Genomic DNA, 9,350 nt, shown 5'->3' with positions numbered 1-9,350 from the left:
ATAAATATAATACATTCACACACACATACACAGTCTCACACTCCAACACACACACACACTCACACACTCAAGCAAACACATAAATATAATACATTTACACACACATACACAGTCTCACACTCCAACACACACACTCACACACATGCACACACTCACACACACACCCTGGGCAAATGGCTTAGTGGGTAAAGTATGAAGCTCTGAGTTTGAATTCCCAGAATTCATATTAAACTGTATGTGGCCAGGCGGTGGTGGCGTACACAATTAACCCCAACACTTGGGAGGCAGAGGCAGGAGGATCTCTGTAAATTCAAGGCCAGGCTGGTCCACAACTATTTTGCAGCGAAACCCTGTTTCGAAAAACAAAACAAAACAAACAAACAAAACCTGGATGTGGCCAGACGTGTCTTATGTATGCCTTTAATTCCAGCACTCGGCAGGCAGATCTCTGTGAGTTTGAGGACAGCTTGGTCTATATAATTCCAGGACAGCCAGGGCTACACAGAGAGACTGGCTCAAAACAACAACAACAACAACAACAACAAACGCTGAGCATGGCAGCACTGACGGTAATTCTACTGTTTCTATGGAGACAGGACGCAGAGGCAAGACGTTCTGGACACAGGATCCAGCAAGGCTGAGGCAGGAGGGTTGCTGTAAGGTCAGCCTGGATCATATAAAGTTCAGGCTAGCCTGGGCTGCAGAGGGAGATCCTGTCCAAAGAAACAACCAACAAAGTGACCCCTATGCATAACGTTTCATAATGAAAACCAAGAGATGAACAAAAGGGCAAACCTAAAGGAATGCTTTTTTGAAAGATCTGTTTTAATCTTTTTTGTTTTTGTTTTGTTTGAGACAGAGTTTCTCTGTGTAGTCCTGGCTGTCCTGGAACTCACTTTATAGACCAGGCTGGCCTTGAACTCACAGAGATCTGCCTGCCTCTGCCTCCCGAGTGCTGGGACTAAAGGCGTGCGCCAGCACCACACAGCGTGTTTTATTCTTGTGTACCTGTAGTCTGGGAGTGTCTGTGTACAGGCGCCCATGGAGGCCAGAAAGGGACGTGCAAGCACCAGGAGCTGGAGTTACAGGCCACTACGAACAGCCCAGCGCGACTGCTCAGAAACAAACTCAGGTCTTCTAGAGGAGCAGCCGGTGCTCTTAACAGCTGAGCCATCTCTCCAGCCCTACTAAAGGAATTCTTTACGTCATGAGCATTTTATTTTGCTAATGCTTTTGATTTCACTCCGGGCACTTTTAGAAGGCTGCCCCATTTGTGTTTCTTCATAGCCTTTCAAGAATTCAGAGCTACAGTTCCTGCTTGATTCACCTCCTGCCTCCCACATGCCATGGGGCTTTAGGGATTGGCTAGGGTTTCACACAGGCGAGGTCACACTCTGCCCTGAACTCTAACCCATCTGTCAGTTCTTGAACCCAAGACCAGTGGCTAGGTGCCCCTGGCTGCCACACCTCACCCTTCTCCTGCTCTTTCCCCAGTCGCTGTGCGTATAGAATCCCGCCATTTTGGCTATGCTGGTGCCTTTTTTGCTCCTTAGGCATCTTGGTCTCCTGGATATCCCCTCCCCCCTCTTTTCCCACAGCCTGGCTCAGGGTCATGCTCACTCTGGAATTTCCTGATGTCTCGGCCTGTTCTCTCCCTCTTATCTAGAGTGGCCTTCTCCTCCACCATACCTAGGAGTGTCACGCCCTTCCTTTTCATTTCTTCTTTTCATCCACCATTCTTTCTGCGTGTTTGACTGTGAGACAGGAAGTGTTCCGGGCAGGCCTTAAACTTGAAATAATCTTGCCTCAGCCTCCTGAGAAACTGGAATTACAGGCCTGGCTGACTCAAAAATTTCTATGACAACCTAAAAGAAAACAACTACAATAACACCCCCAACCAAAACTCAGCAGTAAAAATAAATTCTAACAGTGGGCAAATGGGCTCCTCAAAGCTAGGGACTGGAGCAATGGCTGTCCCCAAACTGTTACGGTATTTACCTCTCATCACTAGCAAAGGGCTATTTAAAACCATGGCTTGCTTGCTTTCTTTCTTTTTTCTTTCTTTCTTTCTTTCTTTCTTTCTTTCTTTCTTTCTTTCTTTCTTTTTCTTTTTGACAGTATCTTTATGTAGCCCAAGCTAGACCTGAATTCATGACCCTTCTGCTTCTCAAATGTTGGTTGTCTAACAAAGACTCAACTCTAGGAAATCTCTGAAAAATTTCCAGGCCTAGATGGACATGCACGGGGACCACAGGAACCAATTAATATGAATTTTACCTTGCTACCAGGAGAATGTGAGCAGTCTACTGAGTTCCTTTAGGAGTTGTTTCTAATTGTTTCAAGACTAGCTGGAATATTTCCAGGAAGCAGCTGACCAAGAGTGAGATCTTTCTTAATAGGGTCATTGCTACACCTTCAGAGTCTGACTTCTGGATTGACCATCAGATATGGAGTGTAAAGACTAAAAATGGGGTCGGAGACAGAGTCCATGTGTTCCTGGCCACTGTGGTATCATTGTTCTCTATACAGGTGTAACCTGAGTCCCCACATGGGAGCCAGTAATCAGCTGAGAAGACTTCAGGAGAGCAGCCCAGGCGGAGGCGGAGGCGGAGGCGGAGGCAGTGGGGGCCGCAGCTCCGCTCTTTCCACCTAGCTCGGTTTGCACTGAAGGGTTGGGGTAAGTCCCTTCCTCAGCATCTCAGAGGCTCTGTGGGCAGCCTGGGGAGGCCAAGAATTGAGACACATGGGTTGTGGGTAGAGGCCTTGAGAGTCGATGATTACGAGTGTCTTGGTTATTGCCTCCAAAGTAGCCTCTCATCCTGATGCCCAGGGTCAGGACCTCAAATCTCTCGGACCTACATCCAGGGGACAAGGAGGACCCATTCCTGGGCCATTCAAGGGCGCTAACCAGCTCAGGCCCGCTTCAGGGTCTGGGCTGATCCTCCTGCCTGTACAGGGAGTTAGCCCAGGCAAGGGAATCCGAGTCAAGGAGGCGCACCGTGCCCACTGTGGGCGCTCGCCATCACCCACAGTCCCGAGCACCAGCCGTCTTTAGTTCGCTACCAGCCTCCCTCCGCGAAAGGGTCGTCACCACACCTGTGTGACTCCACTTCCGGTGGAAAACATCGGCCTCTAGGCCCCACCCAGCATCCCGCTGCCTGCTGGGATTTGTAGTTGGTGGTGTCGTGGCTGGCACATGTGCGTGAGTGTGTGCGTGTGTGTTTGTCTGACTTCGCCAGGCTCGGTTGAGGCAGCATAGATCCTGCTCTGCAGCCCACTGCCTTCTGGGACTTGTAGTTCGCAGCCTTTGTCTCTGGGCAACAGTGGGGCCCTGTCCTGGCTTTCCTGTTTGTGACTCTGGGCGGACTAAAGGACCAGGCTCCAGGTGGGAGAAGCGCTAGGAGGGCACTCTCTGTGAGGGTCCAGGCTTTCTCAAGTAAGGGCTTATCCTGGAGACACTGCCTGGCAAAAATGAATTCGGCCAAGGGTCTGGAGTCTTTTCTGTGATCATCGGTTATCCCGAAATAATGAACAGTCCTGCCCAGGACTGGTTGTACATACAAGTTCATTGTCCTGTAGGATTGAGTGATAAATATTAATTTCACGAATTTGTTAACTACTTCACCAAGGAAGGCTTTAATCACCAAGAAATTGGTGAGACACACTTTGCTGTTAAAGAACCTACCTGCCTCCATATTAGGCTTAAAAGGCATCTTACAGTAAAGACAAACTAGGTTCATTCCTGTTTGTGATTAAATCTGTTTCTCAAGGATTGTGTTATGTCCCACCTGTGACCTTAACTGCAAATGGTTTTGTACTGCCTGCTCCGGGAATGTCAATCATGTCTTTGTTTCAAAAAGTTAATAACCAACTTACAACCCTACTTTTGTTTCCAAATGGCTGTTATGGCTACCTTGTTATTGACTGTCTGTTGTTAGGGCCCCCTTGCAGTCATGTCTGTTTCAGGAGGTGGTTATGACTAACTTATTACACCTACGTTCTGCTACTGTAACCCCACCTATTTTGCTGACCAAATTCCCGATTTGGGAGCTCCCTACCCCTGAGCTATAAAAATCTTGTCATGGGACTGGAGAGATGGCTCAGTGGTTAAAAGCACTAACTGTTCTTCCAGAGGACCTGTGTTCAATTCCCAGCACCCACATGGCAGCTCACAACTGTCTATAATTCCAGTTTCAGGGAATCTGACACATTCATAGCAAGTGCATATAAAGTTAAATAAATATTAAAAAAAAACCTTGACTCCCTCATATCTAATGCTGACCTCTTGAACCCCGCCTTGCGGGCATGTAGCCCATGTATACAAATAAAAGAGCTTGCTGTAATTAATTGCTTACTTTAATTAATTTGGCCATGATGATTTGGGCCAGTGGTCTTTCTCTTCCCGTCTTTGTGATTAACACTTGTGTGTGTGTGCATGTGTGTGTGTGCATGTGTGTGTATGTTGTGTGCATTTTGAAGGCCAGAGGTCCACGTTAATGGCTTCCCCTTTGGCTAGCCACCTTTCCAGGTAGGATTTCTTAGTGCCATGAGCTCATCAAGTGTGGGGTGACAGGGACACAATGGCACCAGCTTTATATGTAATTTCTGGAGATTGAACTCAGATCCATCACCATAGTCCCCACAGTTTGCTTTGAGGACCAAATAAATGGGTTTGTGTGGGCCTGAGGACATTTAATAAACTGCAAAGCATAGGGTATATGAGGTGTCTACACCAAAATCAGATTGTGGTGTGTATATGACTTGATGCTGATGGGGGTCCTAGGTTGCCAAGAGTGTTTGGGAAGGGTGTATTATCTGCAGGTAAGGGTCTCTGGTTCCCAAATACATTGTGAGAGAAAAGGAGAGTACACATAGCACACACAATGAGAAGATAATTTGCTAAATTATTCTCTCTGCTTGCGTACCTCTATCCAGCAATGGTATCATATCTGAGTGCTTTTAAAACATGGGTTCTGGCTAGTCAGTAGTGGTGCACACCTGGAATCCCAGCATTGGAGAGGCAGGGGCAGGCGGGTCTCTGTGAGTTTGAAGCCAGCCTGGTCTACAGAGTGAGTTACAATACTACACAAAGAAATCCTGTCTTGAAAAACAACAACAACAAAAATCCAAACCAAGACACCCCCCCCCCCAAAAAAAAGACCCACATAGGTTCTGGAGATTAAACTCGGGTCTTCATGCTGACAAAGGGAAGTGCTTTCTTGACTGAGCTATCTCTCCAGCCCTATTTGGGGGCAGGGGGATTTCATATTAGAGTTGTATTCCCTGCAACCCATCAGGGAGGAAAGACTTAGTCTGCACTGTACCTTTGGACTGGAGTCAGAGGAGCCAGGAGAGCGTCTACTAAGCTAGCCTTTATGTCACTGATGGGGAATGAAGGCGCACAGAGGGCCACATGTCAGGCTGGGTGTGGTGTTTGTAATCTTAGCACTTGGGAGGCTGAGGCAGGAGGATTACAGTGAGTTTGAGGTCTGTCTGGGCTACAGTAAGACACCTTGTCTCAAAATAACAGACAGCAAACAAGGGAGCTGGAGATATGGCTCAGCAGCTAAGAGCTGCTCCTGCAGAGTTCAAGGTCATTCTTAGCTATGTAGAGAGTTCACAGCCAACCTGGATTACAGGACACTCTGCCTCCTGAGTGCTATGGTGGGTGGTAGCGTTTCAAGGGAGACTTGACATTGTTCCCGGGCCACATATGCAAACAGTGAACTTGCTGTGGTGAATGTGTTTGACTTCTTGGTAGGGATATGGTCACATGGGTGTTGCATCTGTCGATACTAGAAAACCTAAGTGCTGTGTGCCTGTAAGCCCAGCACTCCGTGGGCAGCAGCAGGCAGATCTCCGTGAGGTCACAGCTGGCTTACATAGAATGTTCCAGGTAGACATAATAAGACCTTGTTTCAAAAAAAAAAAAAAAACCTGCCCCCTCCCTCTGCCCCAGCCATCTCAACAGCCTAGGGAGGCCCTTTCTAAACTTTCTCAGTGGGATGTGATTGCTTGGGTTGCCCAGCTGGCCAGGAACAGTCAGGGTGTAAATCTTTCAAATCCAGTCCAGTGGGCCTCAGAGAATCGAATTCTGCTTGGCCTTTGCAAAGTTGCTTCTCAAAAAACAAGGCTGCTTTGTCCTTTGTGGAAGGAGTCCGTGGGTGGATTTGTGTGCTGTGTGTGGAGCCAAGGCAGATACTGACGCAGACACTGGCTGATCTGTTAGGCTCTGAACTAGGGAAGGGTAATTGCATTAATGTGGGTCAGGTCAGCCTGGATTCCAATCCTGGTGTCCTCCTGATCCTCCCTGACAATTCAGCTAAGTAGGAATAATGGTGAAGAATGGGAAGATGGAGATCATTGTTAAAAATTACATTTATTTATTTGCTTGTGTGAGTCTGGTCCTCCAAGTGCTGGGATTACAAGCATGTATTGCCATACCGGGTGTTTGTGGTGGTGGGGGTCAAAGCCAGGGCTTCCTGCAAGCCAGGCAAGCACCCCATCAGCGGACCTGCATCTCAGGCTGGAGATCACATTGAAGGTACCAAGTGCTTCAGGGAACTGCGGAGGTTGGAACCCTGATGGAGACCGGGACCCGTGGGTTGAATGAGAAGTTGAAAACTGCTCTACTCAGCCCCAGTTTTCCCATCATATGGAAAATTAGATTTCCTGGTCCTGAGGTCCCTACCAGGCCCCCAGTGCTAGGTCTCTAGTGACACAGTTGATCGAAGGGAAGGGCCGGGCCAGGATCGCCCCCAGTCAGCTCCAGCCACTTGGCCCTTCACAGTGACTCACTTCTCCTAGGGGGTGGAGGTGTGGTCGCCAGCAAAACAATGGGTCAGAGCCACCAAACCTTCCTCGAAGTAAGGTGTGTGTTCTCTGCGGCCTGGGGCTCCTTCTTTGGCGTCCAGAGGGCCTCTGTGGGTCCCCGGGACGGCCTGCTACCTGTTCCCCTCCACACCTTAGGGACGAAAGCTCAACTGGAATTTAAGACTGGGTTGGTAGAGCCCAATTACGTGGGAGTTAAGGGGTAGGGCAGAATAGAAGTGGGGTAGGGGTGAGGGTGGAGGGACCAACCTAAGTCTTAAAAAGAACAAATACCTTGTTTTTCTTTTTATAACTTTGTTGGGGTTTTGTTTGTTTGTTTGTTTTTTGTTTTTTGGGATTTTTTTTTTGTGTTTTTGTTGTTGTTGTTTTTTGAAACGGTGTCTCCTGTAGCCCAGACTTCCTTAAACTCAGTATCTAGCCAAAGATGACGTCAAACCTCTCATTCTCCTGCAATCTTCCAAGTGCTGGGATTACAGGTGTGAACCACCCTACTCAAATGAACCACACTCAGCAAGTCTTTCTTTTCTTTCTAGGTTATGCGTATTCTGTGGTGTCTGAGTGTGGGTTTGTGCATGCAGGTTAGAAAGACATCAGATTCCTGGAGCTGCAGTTAAGGTGTTTGTGGACGGCCTGATGAGGGTGCTGAAATTGGATCCTCTGGAAGGGCAGAGTGCTCTTAACCACGGAACCGTCACAGCCCCAGACCAAGAACCCTCTTTTTTTTTTTTTTTTTTTAAATAAATTTTTCTTCCTGTGGTGAAAGGCCCTCTTAGCTCAAGTGTAGCGAACAGCGATTTTCATCCATCTTTGTCCTCCGGTGTGTACACAGGGTCTCAGTCTAAGAGCCACCTAGGTTCTGCATCTAGTGCAGCCAAGACCGGAATATCTGGGCATTCACAGGGGAGTGGGAAGGGGGAGAGGCCCCGTGCTTAACTTTCTTTCCACAGCAACCTCCTGGGAAGCTTGGGAAGGGATGGGCATTGCTATAGCAGGTGCTGGCCACTCTTGCCAGGGTCCCTAGTAAATCGTGTCAGCAACGTCTGCATCCCTGCTGGCATGAACGGTGACTAAGAGAGGGTGCATGGGAGGGTGCAAGGACGCTTGTCACCAAGCCTGAAGCCCTGAATCTGATTCCCAGGACCCACATGATAGGGGAGAACCAGCTCCCATAATTTGTCCTCTGACCTACACCCTCAAGTTGTGGTATGTTCATGCCACCCCCCAATAAATAAATGAAAAAAAATAAATAAATGTACTTGAAAAAAGAGTCCAAATTTACTGAATATTCGTTATTTGCTCATTAATTGTAGTATCTTGTTTAACCTTCACTTTTATCTGTGTATCTACTTTACAGATTGGTCCCGAGGAGGCTCCGCGAAGCTGAAGTTGAATCAGACCTGAAGCAGTACTGCTGGTAAGTTGTAAAAGCCACTCCCTGCAACATCTGTGGGTAGCCAAGGATGGTTTGGGACTGCAGGCACAGCTCACTGCTCCAGAAGGAAGGGACTGCAGGCATGTCTTACTGCTCCCACTCCTGGAGTCTGAGCTCTCTTTCTACCATGTGAGTCCTGGGAATCGGACCAGGTCTTCAGGCTTGCTGAGGAACATCTTTAGCAGCTGAACCACCTCACTGGTCTCTGTGGTCTCACGCTGTGGTACCTCTCAGGGCTTCATGCGTACTGTGTGAACACTCTACTAACTGAGTTCCAGTCCTTAGAGCCAGCTCTCTGCCCTGCCTGTGGTTCTGTGAGGGACAAGGCCTTGCTGGAATATCAGCCCAGACCACCCTGTTTTGAAGGCTGTCATTTGGCCACGGGGACCTTGGAAGCCAGCTACAAGCTATGTTCTTCTTCTTCTTTTTTTTTTTAACTGATATTTATATTTATGTGTATGGATATTTTGTCTGCATGTCTGTATACAGTGGGTGCCTGGTGCTTGAGGTGACCCGAAGAGCACATTAGATCCCCAGGACTGGAGTTGCAGACAGTTGTGAGCCTCCATGTGGGTGCTGGGAATGGAACCTGAGTCCTCTGGAAGAACAGCCAATACTCTTAGCCGCTGAGCCACCTCTCCAGACCCACAGACTGTGTTCTTAAGAGAGAACATTCAATTTTTTTAATTTTATTTATTCATTATTATTGTGTGTACACTTGCATGCGTGCATGGGGTGCATGCATGGGGTGCATGAGGTGCATGCATGGGGTGCGTGCATGGGTGCATGCATGAGGTGCATGCCACAGCCCATATGGAGGCCAGAGGACAACTTGCTTTCTTCCTAAATCTCTTTAGATTTATTTTGGTATGTGTGTGTCTTTCTTAGGGTTTTCTTGCTGTGAAAAAACACCATGATCAAAAGCAACTTGGAGAGGAAAGTTGATTTCATTTCCCAGTCCATCACTGAGGGAAGTCAGGGCAGGAGCCTGGAGGCAGGGGCTAAGACAGAGGCCATGCAGGAGTGCTGCTTATTGGCTCTCTCCTCATAGCTCGCTCAGTCTACTTTCTTTTTTTTTTTTTTTTTT

The 9,350-nt window shown here is 48.0% G+C and overlaps 1 protein-coding gene across 1 annotated transcript in view; it reads left to right on the top strand.

The window, feature by feature from the left end:
- Window positions 1-8,209: 8,209 nt before the first annotated feature.
- The window catches only part of Capg (capping actin protein, gelsolin like), a 19,956-nt gene continuing 18,815 nt past the window's right edge, over window positions 8,210-9,350 (top strand). The window contains exon 1 of the mRNA XM_013352838.2: window positions 8,210-8,245. The gene's annotated coding sequence lies outside the window, so the exon portion shown is untranslated. The remainder of the gene's footprint in view (window positions 8,246-9,350) is intronic.

This window comes from Microtus ochrogaster, assembly GCF_000317375.1.
Source record: "Microtus ochrogaster isolate Prairie Vole_2 chromosome 14 unlocalized genomic scaffold, MicOch1.0 chr14_random_3, whole genome shotgun sequence".
Classification (NCBI taxonomy): domain Eukaryota; kingdom Metazoa; phylum Chordata; class Mammalia; order Rodentia; family Cricetidae; genus Microtus; species Microtus ochrogaster.
The sequence above is the reverse complement of the archived record's forward strand: the minus strand, read 5'-3'. Positions and strand labels throughout refer to the sequence as shown.